This window comes from Etheostoma spectabile, chromosome 15, assembly GCF_008692095.1.
Source record: "Etheostoma spectabile isolate EspeVRDwgs_2016 chromosome 15, UIUC_Espe_1.0, whole genome shotgun sequence".
NCBI lineage: Eukaryota > Metazoa > Chordata > Actinopteri > Perciformes > Percidae > Etheostoma > Etheostoma spectabile.
The window spans coordinates 4,620,078-4,638,433 of NC_045747.1; the positions used below are offsets into that span (position 1 = coordinate 4,620,078).

General features: G+C 40.3%; 1 protein-coding gene and 1 long non-coding RNA gene across 5 annotated transcripts in view; one reads left to right on the plus strand and one right to left on the minus strand.

The window, feature by feature from the left end:
* Positions 1-18,356, minus strand: part of cacna1ha (calcium channel, voltage-dependent, T type, alpha 1H subunit a) — a 114,406-nt gene that overhangs the window by 78,505 nt on the left and 17,545 nt on the right. The gene's annotated exons all lie outside the window — the stretch shown is intronic.
* LOC116702473 (uncharacterized) overlaps positions 1,732-18,356 on the plus strand; it is a 25,275-nt gene continuing 8,650 nt past the window's right edge. The window contains exons 1-2 of the long non-coding RNA XR_004335172.1: positions 1,732-1,742; positions 15,675-15,677. This is a non-coding gene — a long non-coding RNA (uncharacterized LOC116702473). The remainder of the gene's footprint in view (positions 1,743-15,674; positions 15,678-18,356) is intronic.

An 18,356-nucleotide genomic window follows, 5' to 3' on the forward strand; every position in this document is an offset into this window, starting at 1 on the left:
GGAGGAGGCCTGGATCAAACCGCTAATCTTGTGATTGAAGGTTGACCCTCTTTACACTGAGAAACCAAAATGTTGTTGTAAGCTTTTACCAATAATTATTTTTTTCTTGAGCAGGAAGAAAGATGAATCAAAATAAAAACATACTCTTTGTAGGAAGCAGCAAATTAAAAAAATAAAAGAAAACATGTCTTACTGATTGTTACTTTAGTTGGATGTTTGACGTCCACTGTACAGAATGATGTATGTGCACTGACGATCTGTTAGTTTTATATTTCCATGGTTTTGATACAGCACCTTGGTGCTTCTTTGTAAAGCACTTTGGTCAGATTAAGCTGTGTTTAAATGTGCTCTAGAAATACACTTTACTTACTTTTCCATTTATTGGCCTTCATCAAATTCAAATCTTATCTTTTTAGGAAAAAGAAGAGCAGCACTGCAAATGAAAGCAGCGTTGCTCCACGTTCAATGGTCCATAATTCACTGTCATTGCGAGAACAAAATGCAGACTTTTCCACTTAAAAATACAGTATTCTACCAGTTGATTATTGGGGTTACTACTTTTCATAGTGTATATTATATTCAGATGTTCTGATTTAATACCCATTTCTAAGACAAATTACCACTCTGAGTAGATATTTAATCTATTCATATATTCCCTGGACTTTGGAGACAAAGTAGCTCAAGACGGAAAAGAAAAGTTGGTAATATTCTGATATATATTTCATTTATTATTGATAGTGAACCTGTGTGTGCACTGCTTGTGTCCTCCTCTCTAACCTGCCTGGGTAACCTCTAACATTCAACCCAGTTTAACAGAGAAAGAGATGCAGAACCATGCATGGCTGACTACACAGTCGGCCGGAGGTCCTCAACCTTTTTACAGCACAGCCACAGTAGAGTGGGCAGGATATGCCACTGTGTTTTATTATTAGCGGAGACAGTGTGAGAAACTGGAGACTGGCTTTGTTGGGATTTGATCCAAAAAAAGGGTAGCTTTATGCACACATCCAAACTCTCCTTGCAGCATGAAAACAACAGTAAATATAATCAAAGAAGGGAAAAAACATCTTAATCTGCCTCTAAATCTGCTACTCTAAAATATAAATGTATCACACACTGCCCCCTACTACCTAAGCGTTAGAAAGAGTTTACTCTGAGCTGTAAGTCGACATCTTCCAGGGTCAGGGAAATAAATCATTACATATCTCACCATCTCTGCTCGCTCACTGGCCCGCAGTGATTCAGTAAACAATAGTAAAACTGTATTTACTGTAGCCATGGCAACAATGGATGCACAGGTTCTCACAGGAAGTGTATGGGTTAATATTAACTTAGTGTAAATAAGCTACACAGGCAATATTCAGAGAAAGTGCTCATTCAGTGAGTTATCCCGTTTAGAGTGAGCTGATTAAATGCGTTTCACATCGACATTACAAACATCCCAATATGTTAACAAGCTGACTATAAGCCTACTGACAATTACCATGGAAACAGAGCTTACATGGGCTGTAAGAATAAACAGAAAGGAGGAAAATACATTTCTGTATCAGAACCTAAAATGTGTTCTTCTTTTGTTTATTCCAAATTGAGATACATGAATATAGTTTCATATAGAAACAGGACATATGCAGCTGTATGCATAGCCAGTAACTCAGTAACTAAAATTGAGGATCTCAGATAAAGCCATAGTACAGCTCTGTATGTAAATATTGTGTATGTGAATCCTGCTATTTGCAGAGTTAGTTACTGTAAATACTGTTCTGTCAACAACCTTATTGTTCTAATGTGGCTTATTGAATAAATATCTACTTTCTCCTTTCATCCCCTGACCAGAAAGTTTTTTTCATTGAGCTGGTAAATTGTGTTAGTCCTGTCTGTAAAATATGATTTGTCTACAGTATAGTAACACACACACACAATAACTTGTTAAACAAAAGCTCTGAAAACAGCATTGGTGATTGTTAAAACCTAAATTGAATAAATACGAAGATATAAACGGCGATGACAACAAATAAGTCAAAAAGATTTGCTCCTCTTGTTTTTTCATTCTCTACTCCCATTTCTCGTTCCAACTCTCAACCCTTCTGTGCCTTATTGCTTTCATTTTTCACTCCTCTCTTCTATTTCTTCTGTGCATTAAACCACTTTTCCATCACTTCGCCCTTCACTCCCTTGTTCTTCCACTTCAACACCAGAGCTGCACAAGGTAGGTTGTGGTTCCTCCCGCGGGAGAGGAGTGCAGTGAAGCTTTAGTATAGCAAATAGAAAGTGACAAAACATTCATTACTTATGCCCGTACTCTTCCTTCCTCTCAGTACGGCTCCTACTAGGGGTGGATCGGTACATGTATTCGTATTGAACTCAAACGGTGCGGGTGTCTCAGTTTGGTATATGAATTTACACAGAGAATACACAGTATGAATTTAAATAAAACTTGCGCGCAAATTAATCAATGTAAGATACACGTTTATTAGGGACACCTACTCTGTAGCCTCGTCTTAGCTCTGAAGCTATGTAGCCGCTAGCCGAGCTCCGTCTCCGGTCCAGTGAGGGAGTTAGTGTTAGTAGCACACTAATATGGACGAGTAGCCCCGGCTAAGAGTTAGAGGACCAGCCGGCCTCTTTAAGACTGCAAGTTTGAGAAAACTTGGGCTTCCCAGTCAATTACAGTAGTACAGGCAAGAGAGTGGTGGATAAGACGAGGACTGTGTGTCGGCATTGTTCAGCAGTTGTCAGGATGGTGAGTGGAAATACATCTAACACGCTAACGCAAATCCGACGCTATCACCGTTGTGTACCAATCACTGGAACGAGACAAAACAACTGTCCATCTTCTCCTCCCTACAGTGCTTAACCAGCCTTTAGATACAAACACAAATAAGGCCAAAAAAAAATCACTGAAGCAATCGGAATTTACATGTCATCTTCAATGCGCCTATATTCACTCATAGAGGAACCTGGCTTCAAGTATTTGCTGCATGTACTGAAACCTCGTTACAACACGCCATCCCGTCCACACACGAGTCAAACTGTAGTCCCTTCCATATACAACCAAACACAGACGTTGATGGAGCACGAGTTGTCAGCTGCACCCTGAGTTTCACTACGGAAAGCTATCTCTGTTCTCTATCTCTGTTTCTCTATCTCTGTTTATTTTATTGACTCTGATTGGGAAATGAAAGCGTCATTTCTGTAGACGCGGCCCCTGTATGAGCAGCACACAAGCACTCACCTAGCTGAGAAGCTACAGGAGGTTGTGGCAGAGGGGAAACTAGAAAGGTATGCCTGTCGCACTTAATAGCAAGAATACTTTATTTTATCTTTTGTGGGGGAATGTCTCCCCTAAGTAGATTTGTTTAATGTAATTTGCACTTTCATTATTAAGACATGCTGTATTTTCAGTTTTATAGCTGATTGTCTTATTTTGTTTACAAGTTGCAGATGGAGTCTGGAGATGATGTGGGGTACTTATTGTTTTACCGTGTACATCTTACATTACACACTCAGGGGAGAGACTGTAAACTAGGCGGTACAGCCTGAGACATGGACAATAAAAAAACATTGCCGTCAGCCTTTTTGTTTTGCTTTTCCCACCATTGTACTGAACCGAACTGTGGTGTCTGAACCGACGTACTGTATGAACCGAACCGTGACTTCTGTGTACCGTTCCACCCCTAGCTCCTACACATACACACCTCTTGTACAATCTACCTCTCTTGTCGATGGCAACAGAGAAATGTGGACCATTTAACCAGGTTTTTTAATCACTATAGACCAATCCTTGACAAAACACAGAAAAACAAACACATGGACAATCCAACTTAGGCACAGTGGTGGTGTATTTAACCAAAGTGTGTTTTTGTTGCACTGGTTACTGTGACTGCCTGTATTTCCCATGTGGTACTGCCTTGACACCTAGTATGTTGTTCAAAATGGATATTAGCAAACAAGTCATACAATTTACATATTCATAAATCTTTTTTGTTGATGGCACTTTTTGACAGATAGACCCAAGTGTACCTTTAACCAAGTAGACCTTTAACCGGTCTAATAAACGCCTGACTTTAATTCATACTTAATTCCTTTGCAGTCTTAAAAGGACTATTTATCGAGTCATGTGTTATGCAACCATGGATTCTTGCACTGCTGATGTGACAGAGCTATTAACTGCTATTAGCAAAACAAAACATATGCAATTAGTTCATAAGGAAAGCAATTTTCCCTTAATTAATAATTAATTCACTACATTTATATAGCGTTCGTTGTTTTCACTATGCTTGTTTTGTTGTACGACATAATCATTGAGAGTCTAGATTTCAATGTTAAGGCCTTTACTTCTTTACCAATACAAACAAAATAATGTCCAAATGTGAAGCAGGTCGGAGGGTTCTTGCACCTTTTTTAAAGTCAAATGTAATGCTTTTACCGTCGTACAGTCACTAGCTGGCTAACGTAACATTAAACTCCTAAAAATGCCTAATATCTAGTCAATATCCTTGATGTTACACTTCTAGGATTGCTCGGATGCCGCAGGAAATTCTGCCATGCATGTATTTCTGTTTCCTTTCCTAGAATTTTAAATTGGGTGAAATTATGACTGTTCCTCAGATCTCTGCAAGCTAGACTATCTGTCCAATCTGAGTTTTCTCTTGCTCGACTATTTTGCAGTGGCTCTTTGCAGAGCGGTTTAAAGATATACCATTAAACCAGTGAACCTACAGCAAATTTAGAGTAAATTTAAGACATTTTATGACCTTAATTAAGACATTTTAAGACTTTTTAAGGACCCACGGGAACCTTGTGAAATATTGTTTGACTACTGCTGCCTCTGAAATGAGAAAACACCAGAATGCACTGCTGCACCAAATCTGTCTAGCACTCAGTAAAACACACAGACAGTGTGAGAGTGTTACTGCCTGCATTCATGTGTCTCTTGTATCTGTGTTGGGGGTTCATGCACACACACTTGCATGCTGTTCGGTTGACAGAGAAGGATTGACTAAGACGCCGGTAAATGTCACTGGTTTCGTAGCTGACTACGTCGGAAGTTACGGTTTCCATAGAAACAGATAAAGTATGTACAGTAGCCTCTCTATCTGTGTGAATGAGCCATAGCATAATACTCTAAACTGGTGTGGGTGGACAGGCACCCACTACAGGAGTCTTTTCACAGTGTAGCTCAGAGATCTGTCTGCATATTGCTGCTTTCAGACGACAGAAACAGCTTCTTCCCAAAGTAACATCCTTGTACTGAAGCATTACTGTCTATGCTCAGTATGAATAGAAATATTTTCTGAAAAAATGTTACTTTTCCATGGAAAAAATACCGAAACATAATTTTGACTACTTTCCACAGAAGGATTCAATGCAGCCATTCGCTGAAGGTGTTATTGTTACTGTACTATGTTCTCATGAAGGTGTTAAACAGCAACAATAAGACGTCACCTGGAGTACCTGTATTCTGTGGTAAGCCAAGAATGCATAACAGCTGATTCATCATGTTATCATTACAGTAGTCTATTTCGACGACATTCCGGTGCTACTGGCCAATGTCCCTCATTTCAGCCGGATGTCCGGTACCTTCCGCTTTTCTAGTGTTGGCATTCTAAACTGGTGGATTTATGAGGACTAGGGTTAACTGCTCCTCAGATCTATACAGGGTAAATCCAGACAGCTAGCTAGACAGACTAGTTTTCTTTTTTGCACGACAAAAACAACTTTTGAACGTTCACATGTTCCACCAAAACAAGTTCCTTCCCAAGGCTATTTTGCAGAGGCGCTGTCATAGTGTCCTTCACTTAGCGCCACCCAAGATGATTGTGATAAATAAATAAATAAACTAGAGCATGTTTTTCTCTATTCCTGATGTGTGGACTGGCCAGACCCTCCTCCATAGCGTAGTGGAGGAAGGTCTGGCAATGTGAGACTGTGATTCCAGACACATTTCTTATTAGGATAAAGTTACAGAAGCGTAATCAATCACTGAAAATCAATCCGCAATGCCTAAATAACATTAACTATGTTAAATACACTGAACAAAATTATAAACGCAACACTTTTGTGTTGCCCCCATGTTTCATGAGACTTTTTCTATGTACACAAAAGTACCTATTTCTGGTCAATATTGTTCAGAAATCTGTCTACATCAGTGTTAGTGAGCAATTCCTCTTTTGCCGAGATAATCCATCCACCTCACAGGTGTGACATATCAAGATGCTGATTAGACAGCATGATTATTGCACAGGTGTGCTTTGGGTGCTAAAGTAGAATTTTCTGCTCCAGTTTTGGCCAAAGAAAACACATTGAATCCTTTCAGACACCCTACAGTTGGGTAAAGATTCAAACCTTCCTGCTGTTCTATACAGTGCTATTACATTCGTCAACATAGAGTTCTGCACTGCAGGATATTTCAGTCCTCGGGGAAGCTAATTGACCATAAAAGCTTCCCTCGACTAAGGTTGCGTTGACCGGAGGACTTGAATTAGTCTTTGACCTGCGCGCTGGGATGTGCTATTCAGCAGGGAATGTGTGGGCCGACCTGATATTTCAAACACTGATTCACTCTTGTCATCCTGATGTTTACAGTGAAACACACACCCTCTGTTTATCTTATCCTACTTGTGATGAGTCTTTACCTGCAGCCCATCAGTCCTCAACCTTGACCCCAAAACTCCCAAAATTCCCAGACATTGATCCTCATGTTTAATTTCAAGATTTAAAACCAGTCTTTACCATTAATTTACTAATAATGATTTGCTTCACTTTCATCACTTAAACTTTACTCTTGGTTGTCTCGCAAGCAAAGGTATGAATATGGTAAGCATCCACACACACATACACACACGCATGCATGTAATTTCTCTCCTCTCTCTCTCACATATCTTTGGTTTACATTTTCTTAGTTTTACCATGACTATGAGGTTAGAGGAACAACTTACAGCTTTATTTTAGTGTTCACATCCATATCAGAACCACCATTGAATGTAGGAATTAGATCTGCGTTTTTTCTAAGTCCCCCAATTTTAGGGAACCATTGTATTTAATATTTTATTGCAAATCAATCAACACGTTACAACAATACTTTTATATTATCCTACTTTGCAAACTCAGTTTTCAATTTCAATTCAATTGACACATTTTGTGGTAAGTATTGAGGTTTTGCACCAAGCCTATGCCAACAAACATGAGCTGACCTGCTGACACTGTATTTTCCCTGATGATCCTCTGCCAGACCATCATCCCTTTCTGCTTGTTTCATGGGTCTTTCTGCTTTCACTCTGGTCTTAAGGGACTAAATTTCATGCTCATTTGGACTGAGGTGTCAAATTTAAAAATATCATATGCTTCCCCTGTATGTTTAGAATCATTTCAATGCAAAGCCCTACAATTGAGGGACTGTAAGAAGAATCCTGCTCTGTTCATCCAATGGGGACATGTACACTTTCTCCCTTATGGCTGAAAATCAGCACTTAAACCTCACAGTTAAGATTTCATTACCAGTCCATTGTGCTGGAGCCAATACAACACAAACTGTATCTTTGCACTTCTGCCATCCTCTCACTCTTTTTTCTCCTCTTCTCCATTTTCTTTAACTACTTGCCTGCCTTTTTTGTGGCTCTCTTCTCTTTTATTCTGCTGCCAGGCAGCCTCCATCACCATCCACTAGCTCTCCACTGTCTCCCTTCTTCCATCCCTCCTTATCTCCCTCCTCATGTCTAGGACATGTCACATGCTTGAAAAAACCGAACACAATGCTACGGCCCTACTTGACAGCTTGCTGCGATACACCCGTGTATGTGCGTAAGTGTGTGCTGTGTGTATAGAGATTATTGGCAGTGTGTGCAGTGGAGCATGTCAGAATACAACTACCCCCCCACCCACCCACCCCAAAACCACAAGCTGGATGTTTCCTGTGTGCGTGAGTGTGTGTGTGTGTGTGTGTGTGTGTGTGTGCGCGCACGCAAGTTTCAGAGTGTGCGGATCCATTAACTGGATCACACTTTTTACAAATAGAGCTTAAAAAACAACTTTGATCCAGTTGAATACAACAGGATTAGCCTAAAGCCTTCATACACACAGACACTCACTCTGTTACTCACACTTCCACTCGTCCGCGCTGGCTCTCGCTCACACACACAGCCCAAAAACTGAAACACTCATCATCCACATAATTAGTCTCTTTTATTTAACCTATGCTGAAGGAGTCCGATCAGTGAACAGTAGATTATTTGGGTTTTTATGCAGGAGTAGCATTTCTCCTGAAGAGCCACCTGTTAGACTCTCCGAACCCCTTTTACTGTACTGGCCCAAATACAGTATAAGAAGACCTTGATTATAAGATGATACAAATGCCTTTAAGACTACTCCTGTTTTATTAACCGCATACTGTTAGATCAAGGATGAGATCATCCTCAACGTTGAAGATTTTTGTCTCGTAAAACATGAAAAACTTCCAATAAAAAGTAAATTGTGAAGCTGATTTTCTGTACAAAAGCTGTCTGGACGCTTTCAATTAGTTTTCAGGTATTTGTTATTATGAGTGGCAGACCCTCTCAAACACCAGCAGGTTAAAAAAGACGCAATATAAACGGACTCGCTAGCCTAGCAACATCAACACTGCCTGCCAAAAACATTGTCTGCAGAATATGAATACATAATAAAATAGTCTTCGAATAAAATCCGCCTCCTACTACACAAAATGTAATTTCCGTTAAGAAAGAAATCATTTTTTAGTTTGCATTGTATATGTCACTTTTATCATGTATTTTTCAAACAAAGTTTTATTCCGATCACGGCTGTGACGCCAGAAAGGCAGGTTGCAGAGAACAGTAGCCGGATTCTTGCCAACCTTCTGTCATCCACAACAGCTTGCATGTATTAAGGCCTTCTCTTTCAGCTCATCAACTCAACTTACAGTCATGTGAAGGAGGCAGGTACCGTGCTGTATCTGTAGTCTCCAAGTTGAGTGGCATGCATTGTCAAAGTGCGGTGAAGCAAGCCACATTCACCTGCTTACATCCTGCTCCACCAGAACTAGGCTGGTGCATTGTGTAGGAGCACTTGACTGTAACTTGATTCACCAAATAAGTGCCACTCTTATCCAAACTATTTATTCATTATTCATATATTTATATCATTTTTATGTCCTTGAGTATTTGTTCTTGTTTTTCTTTGTCATCTGTGTGTTTGTGTGACTTGTGTGCAAATCCCATTTCCTGGATGATATGAAAGTGCATTTTCATGTGAATTAATATCTATTTTGCTACTTTCTATTATCAATATATCGTCATATATCAAGCTCATGTAAGCTGTTCTTCAGTAGCTTTCTTATTTTTTCACAGTAAGGGTTGTGTTTTGCAGCAACAATACCCGTGTGGACGTAGAAAGACAGAGTAGATGTCATGAAGAGAACAATATCAGAGGCTCTTTATTCCTCCCACAATCAGCTACCTCTCTCCTCCTTCCTTCCCGGTCTCCTCCCTCCTTTTCTCTCCCCATGATTTCCCTCCCTCATACTCTCCTACCAGTGCAGTTAAAGGTCAGACCTGGATATAAATCAGCTCCCATCACATCACTGTATGGTACATCCTTTTGCTAAACCAGACCCAAACAACCACACACCCACACACACACACACACACACACACACACACAGCATCCCTGACGGAGTGGCATTCACTGTAGAGTTGCATAAAAACAAGAAACCTTGCACTGAACATGATTAAGGAAGGCATTTGCATAACCCTCCTGGCTCCACACTATATATACCACACCCACACACACACACACCACACAAGCCACACAACACACACACATCACACACACACACACACACACACACACACACACAGCACACAACTGGTTGTTAAAAACTGTAGAGTTTTAATGTCACATTTATCTTTTCTTTCCCAGGTGCTTATTGCTGAATAAACTGGATCTCTTTTTCTCTATCTCTATTTCTCTTTCTCTCTCTTGATTACTCTCTCCCTGCAGAGTGAATAAAGGACACACAGCATTTAATGGTGCCAAAGACTATCGCTGTACCCATTACTTTAAAAGTTAGAATGAGTTTAGCTAGGACTGGGGAAGGGTTTGAATTGGCACTGACCGGGCCGGTAGTGTCACAGCAATAAACCCTCGCCTGTAAAGAGTGAATAAGCTAAAAAGGGTTAAGTAGATGAAGGGGAAGAAGATATATTAGGAGACAAACAGAGAGAAATGTGAGCATGGAGAGATTTAATGTGGTTTTGATTGAATAATGGAAGGCAGCATATTCTCCTATCTGAGTCACTGAGCAGTTAGAACCAGATATGGCCTACTGCTTTCACACTGCATTAACACATGTGTGAGTGTGTGTGTGTGTGTGTGTGTGTGTGTGTGTGTGTGTGTGTGTGTGTGTGTGTGTGTGTGTGTGTGTGTGTGTGTGTGTGTGTGTGTGTGTGTGTGTGTGTGTGTGTGTGTGTGTTTGTGTGTGTGTGTGTGTGTGTGTGTGTACACGTTGCCACGTTGCATGTAGTTTATGGTCAGAAAAAGATGAAGCACAGACTCATGCTCTCTCCTGACGGCGCTCCTTCAACCTTCAACCCCAGACGCCCAAGACAACTGTGATTGGTTTAGAGAAATGCCAATAAACCAGAGCATGTTGATCTCCAATCCCAGAACGTTCTATGGACTAGACAGACCTCCACAGCGCTGTGGAGGAAGGTCTGGCAATGTGAGACTTCTCTCTCTCATCTCTCTTCAGTGTCTCTCTCTCACCCTCCTCACTTAACCTTAACATATTTTGAATGTAATTTATCTGACTTCACTTCCTCTCCTGTGTTTACCCTGACCACACAGCTTGTCTCCTCTTCTCTTTCTTTTCCTACCATTCTGTCCTCTTTTATAGTTTCTGTTTCCTCCTTCAAATCTGGACTCTTACTTCCCATCTCCCCTACTTCTCTCTTTCTTCTCCTCTATGCTGCTTTCTTATCCTGTACTTCCACCTTACTTTGTCCTTCATTTGCTCTCTTAATGTGACATATAATAATTACACTTAAGTAGATTAAAATGAAAAGTTATTACAAAAAGGGCAACTCCCTTTTAACAATATACCCTAATTGCTATTATAACTACCCAGAACAATTTTACAAAGCTGATGTCTTCAGTGTTAATACTAAATTTTATGGGTCCATTAATTTCTTAAAAATGTCCTTGGACATTTGTTAGAAAGAAGTATGTAATTTGGCACTACATATGGGAAAAATAGAGACAGAATCATCTTGCTTTGTACTGATTTTTAGATGCCCTACACTACTCTGGCAATTAATTAGAATTACAGCAACTAACTGGAAGTGCATCTATTGAAAACTTCTTAAGTATAACAAGTATACATACTCCTACTACCGAACAACAACTGGTTTGCATTTCTGTATGACATAGAATAATCCACTTTTAATCTGTACCAGTGAACATCATCTCTGCAGTCAGTGTTATATAGAACTACTTTTAAACATCTAAAATACTGAAACATGCTTTGGAAATGGTGATATAAAGTACACTTTTTAAATGGGATGAAACATGCAACACTGAAACAGTCCCTTTACACTTCTGTTGCATTTGTTTATGTTTTATGTTAACCCCAGGAGGGGAAAAAAAATTCTCTGCACTCTCACGAGTAGCTGGTTGGGAGTCATTGACCTGTTCAGGGACACTTCTGAACACTCAACCTCCTAAAGACAAAAAAAGATTTCAGCTACCAATACATGCCAGCTTGGATTTGTTATACTGTAATTCCCTCTTGTAAAAGTCTGTGAAAAGCCATTACACCATAAAAGGAAGTGATAATGTTGACTGAACGTAAGAGGGTGAAGACAAACACACTAATGCATTCCTATTGACTCCAATAAAGAAGGGCATTATGATCAGTTCTGATTAAGCACTCTCCATAAAACAAACACATTAATTGATTACAGAATTACAGCGATACAATACTGTATATTGTAGACAATGACTTGGAAGAATTCATTTTTTATTAAAAGGCTAATAATCAGCCAAGATATATATAAGATAATATACCAGTAGGTGTAAAGGGATAGCAGCACAGAGAGCCAGATTTACAAGCTATAGTGAAACTATTTCAATTCAAACTGACAGATTTAAAGGCCAGCTGGAGGATTCTTAAATGAGTCTACAAACATTGGCTTAGTACATCTTCTTTCCAGCAGTATGTCTGACTCTTAAATCTGTCCATTTCTTCTTATACTGGCTCCCTTGAATCAAATGCCACCAAATCCAACTCTGCCTACTTCCTCTCTGTTGTTGTATGCGTGCGTGCGTGTGTGTGCGTGTGTGTGTGTGTGTGTGTGTGTGCGTGTGTGTGAGGAGTCTCTTACAGAGGCCCTCCATTACTCCTAATAGGAGTAGCTCCAAGAGGCCTGTCATTCCATTAACCTCATTAGCATTGTTCCCTCTCTGTAAAACACACACACACACACACGCACACACACACGCACACACGTACAAACGCACAAACACACACAAACACTAACTACATGTCTCATGCACCATTTTATACACACTTTTGTTTTGACATTTTGTTATCTTATCTACAGTTTAAAAAAAAAACACTCTTTGGCTGCACAACATGATTGCAATGACTGATACACCTGTGGATAATCATGGGTTAAGACATTTACCCTCTTCAAAAGAGACCAGAATGCAATGCAGTTACATGGCGTGTCATGTTTTGAATGATATTCATTACTCACTCTTAGACCTTTTATGTATAACCCACAGATGAATGCAACAAGTTCAGAACTGGACCCTTACCCTAAACCAGCCACTAGATGAATTCAACAGCCAGTGTCCTTAATTAGCCAATTCTACTTGAAATATTTGAAATTCAAAGCTCTCACAATAGTAGAGGTTAAAGGATGCAAATGTGTCAACCTGCTGAGCAACTGCAGCTACACAAGCTGCACTTTTTCTGAATAAAATATAAACATATCTAAACATAAAAAACAGATGGCTTCAGTTCTGCGGGGTTGTCTAGCAACACAGGGATAAAAACCAAGGACCTATTTTGACTTTAATTGTACGTTGTCTTCTCCTGTGTGACCCACTCCAGGGCCTGAACTGTTTTTATATTCTGCTCTGCAATCTAATTATTTATCCAGAAGAGCTTCAAGGAGCTATTAACCATTTCTCTGAAGTTATCCATCTTCTCAAGTCCCGTCATGCTTTCATTCCTGGTCTGGCCCTGCCCTTTCTGTCTGTCACTATCTCTATCTGTCCCCTGATTTCGCATTTGCTTGTGTGTGTGTGTGTGTGTGTGTGTGTGTGTGTGTGTGTGTGTGTGTGTGGTGTTTCTGTGCCTGTGTTGCATTAGTGCTGTATTTCTAGTGTTCAGCATGCTGAGTGCTTCTGTGTATCTGTGAGCACAGAAATGTGAGTGATGTGTGTGGTGTGTGTGTGTGTGTGTGTGTGTGTGTGTGTATGTGTGTGTGTGTGTGTGTGTGTGACCCTCCAAGGCAAGGCTCCAAATGGCCTTAAAACAATCACTCCGACCCTCTCATTATTCTCTCAGATTCAATTAACAGCTGATCAAAGCGAGCGGAAGAAGCTGTTCACTTCTAAAGGCTTTGTAAATTACTTAAGCGACCAAACACATGCACATGAAAACACACATGCACACACGCACACGCACACACACACACACACAAACAAGAAACCATAGCCACTGTAATGCACTGACAGAAACAAAAACAAAAAACCTTACTCTGAAGTGAGAAGACACCTCGGTCTCTCCTTTACTGTGCATCACCTTATGTTGCACTCTTTTTAAGTGTGTTTACATGGAGCTTTTAGTTTCATCAACAATCAGAATTACATCCCGATTATAAGACAAAAATGTGTCTAGATTAAAACAATTTTAGACGTAACGTTTAAACGTAACTTGTCGTCCCGCTCCCTGTTTTCAGAACATCTTTCTGAACATGGTTGGTCTCTTTAGTAAGTCGAGGAGGCTTCCTTAGGATGGCATACAACTCTTTTCTGCTGTTGCATCATTTACAAGCACACTTTGCCACTCATGGTCTTTTCAAAAAGTCCTCCTAGTGAAGACTTGTCAAAGGTACTCTAATTAAAATTTCAAATATGGCTCCATTTGATGTGTCTCTCTCAACGAGATTCTACCACACTAGCAGCTCTGTGAGGCTGTATGTGGGCACTGCGGTGCCTTGACCTATATGCTAATGTAAGAATGCTAACATACTCACAATAACATGCTAAAATGCGGATATTAAGCAGTTATATTGCTTATCACTTTCCCCATCTAAGTTTAGCGAGGATAGCATGCTGACATTAGCTGAACAGCAAAAAGTACAACTGAGGCTGATTTGAATGGCATTAGTTCTGCAGGTAAATAAACCAAAGTATTGGAGAAATTGGAATGATATGTTGTTTCCTGTATGAGCAATGCATCAGTGGACATGATATCAAGTGATTATGCTCCAAAAAATAGCATGTTTCCATAGTCACTTAGCACATTTGCTAGATGATTGAAGTACTATCTGTCCCTGCATGCATCTGTCTGTCCATCCATCTCTTCTTCCTGTCCAAGCCCTGGATGACAGCGTCCTCTTTAGATAAGTGTGCACTTCAAATAAGTACAGACACGAAGCTAGGTGGGCTAGGATGAGTGTAAAATTAGCAACTATCCACGCTGGGCTGTTAATGCCACATCCCTCCTCCCACAGATAACATTGTTTTATCCATCTCAATGGGTTAGTATCAAACGCTTAAACAAAGGCAGACACACTTGCAGTTGGAGGTCATTTTCTACTAGCACAAAATCCCAGCAAACTTAAGTTACATCACTGATGTACAGTTGTTTATAAAAGTAAAATTCATTTTGTGTGGCTCGTTTTTTCCTCTCCTCCCTGGTGATATCTTTATGGCCGGATTGTTCTCCCTCTCTCAAATGGCTTCATGCTTTCTTGTAGCTTCACCTCTCTTTCTCTCTGCTATTACACAGGAAGCACGGTTGCTTCCAAACAATAACACTCTCAATTGTGTTAGCACACACACACACACACACACACATTCGCAGGTTCTACTCCACCTGATAGTTATCATTAAAAAAAGCAGTAGATGATTGTAAGCATATAAACACACATACTCTCTCTCTCACTCACACACACACACACACACACACACACACACACACACACACACACACACACACACACACACACACAAACACACACACACGGCATTGCTCACCATGTCAGTTACCAAATTAGGAAATAATATGCAAGGTCGCACAAACATCATGTTCTGCTCTGTCGACACACACACACAAACACACACAAACACGCACACAGGTGGTTGCTGCTTCCAGAATACATAACATATTTAGTTAACTGTATCATCTATCAAATGCAGTCTGCATATCTAGATATATAGAACATCTCTCTACAGTGTAAGAAAAGTAGCACTAAACCTAATGCATCAATTATAGGATTAGACAAAACGGTTTCCAACCTAACAGCTTTAACTACTAATAGGGATCCCCGGGTGTAACTAAGATTAAATATAGAAAAAGTGAAAACATCATTTGTAATTACATTTGATGCTGTCCCATATTTCATTGGGTTATTTACACCAGGTTTTCAGCGTTAAGTACTGAAAAGATGGTTCAATAGCATTTTATCAAATCCAAATAAGTTTCAAATCCCAAGCCTTTTAAATCCATATTTGTATTCCCTATATTGACAACTGACAATAAAGTAGAGCACTCACAGGAGATTCCATTACACATGAGTGAGAACACTGCTCTGGGCTGTTACTGGCCAGTTTACACAATACAACTAGAGACTTTGATCTTCATCAGCTGCAAGGGTGCTGATACGTAGCTGATTGCAAAAAGACAAAACTCTCTGAGAAATCAATACAGCATGAACATGAAAAATTGTGACTTTTTATATTTTTGACATGGTGTTCCCTCTAATCATCTCCTAGGCAGCTACACTGATTTTCTCCAATCGATTTCACAGCCCGTAATGTTACTGAAGGGTGTGCCATCAAGTTTGCTTTACAGAGATGGGTGTGTTTTTCAGGACACAGAGGAAGAAATATTACATTGGGTCTACATAATGTTTATTTTTCAATTTAACATTGAGTTTAAAGTTTTTTTCTCTGCATCAATGGCTGCCGTAGTGGAGGATAACAGGCCAATATGGACTTCAGTTTCGCTGACCTGAGCCGGGCCGACAGATGACGCCCCTGTCATGGCACACATCCTCCCTCTCTCTCACACAGTACAAACACACACACACACAAACACACACACACACACACACACACACACGCGCACACACACACGCGCACACACACAGACCCTGCCGCTAAGTCGGCTGCTCTCTGATCTGTTCGTTAGCACAGCATCTCGTTAAGTCTCTGCCGTTGAGCTAGCCAAAGAAGGGTCTGTCCAGCATCCCTCGCCATGCCGGCACAAGGCCGCCAACCGGAACAAACCAGATCAGAGCTTGATGCGTGGGAAGTCTGTCACACACACTCATGTTAGCAGTCTTTTGCCTGTAGTGTGCTTTGGCACGCGCGCACATGCGCACATACGCACGCACATACATACATACATACACACACACACACACACACACACACGCACACGCACACGCACACGCACGCACGCACGCACAACTCCTAGCAGAGTGCTATATTACCACACACATTGAGATCCACAGACACACGGTGACACACATGCCAACTACCGCACAGCCTCATGACAAGTGTCCTGCTATATTATGCACGCACACACGCACGCATGCCTGATGCCTCTTAATTGCATCTTAATTTGTTTCTTTTTTTAAGGTGAGACAGCGTCTCGTTCTCTACGCTGGGTTAATTGCAGGTAAAACTATCTAAACAATGTTTTTCCAGAAAGTTTGGCATTTCAGCAAGTACAATGTGCCTCTAAATGGCTGGTGGGAAACAGATGATGCTGTTCCCCAATTAGCAGTCTTCAAGCTATAGACATTTACCCCTGGAGGTCTAGTGTTCCTACGTTTCGCTTCACACAGAGTTTTCACATGGAAAATGCAAAGAACTTCGGAAAGCAACTCGCGCCATATTTATTGACCCATTCTCTTAGCACCCACACGTCTACAGTGTTGAGTGAGGCACTTTCTTCGATACAAGGGGTGTTGTGCAACTACAGTGTCAGAGTGATACTGTCTGCTTGTTTTCAGTCATGTCTCCAGCTTTGAATCCAGTCAGTGGGGGATTTCTCTCAGTCTTCCTGCACACCAGACTGCACCAAACATAAAAGAGTTCACAGTAAAATCTACATATTAACCAGAGATTGATTGTTGATGACATTATGATAATGCAACCTTAACCTTAGTGATCCCCAGCCAAAAATTAGGGCAGCATAGAAAGAGCAGCATATGTAAACAAAGAGAAAAAGGTAGCAAAACATATTACAGAGCATGTCAGGTTCTTTGTGTGACAGCTTAATTTCCCACAGGCTTCCAGCTGTGTTATTATAGCTGATGCTGTTTTTAATGTCAGTGACCTGCACATTTATCAAAGAACATAGGTAGCACCGCATTGAGTACAAAATTGATTACAATGCTACAAAAATGCACATTGTATCGTACAGATGTACAGAGTGCAGACGCAGAAAAATTCTCATCCACACAGGTATTTTTTTCATCATTGTTAAACTGAATCTGAGCAGATTTTGATCGTTATGTTTTCAGTGATGTGTTGCCAAGAATCCTCCCTGACTCTCATGCCTACCTTTGATATTTTTGAATTGAATTTGGTTTAGAAACCACTTTTACTTTATTACATTATTTTCTCTGCACAATTAAAGTGTCACAAATTGTGATAATTATATTTATAGGCATTCTGAAGTCAATCTGGGTAATGGCAAATTGTTATGTTGTTAGTAAGTTCCTGTACAGAGATGAAGAAGATGGCAAGGCCACCACAGTCAATGTCTTATTTTAACCACATATAGATTTTCCACAATGCATCATTAAGCATAAATACATATGTTTGGTGGCATTAGCAAAAGCACTGATATTCTCACCAAACATATGTATGTTTGCATTAAACTTCAACTCTTGTTATCATAAATGCAGCATTTTGAGGTCTTGGTTCATTTTTGGCTCTATATTCAGTCAGGCAGTGTTTTGTTCTGTGACGTATGGCTCTTTTCTTTCCAGACAAGTGTATAACTGCACCATTATATAGACACTTCAGCTCAAATCAGGCTGTTTAACACACACCTCCTGCACTTCAGCTGGGTCAGCTGTTTCATGATGCTCTTTCATCTCATACAGAGGTTG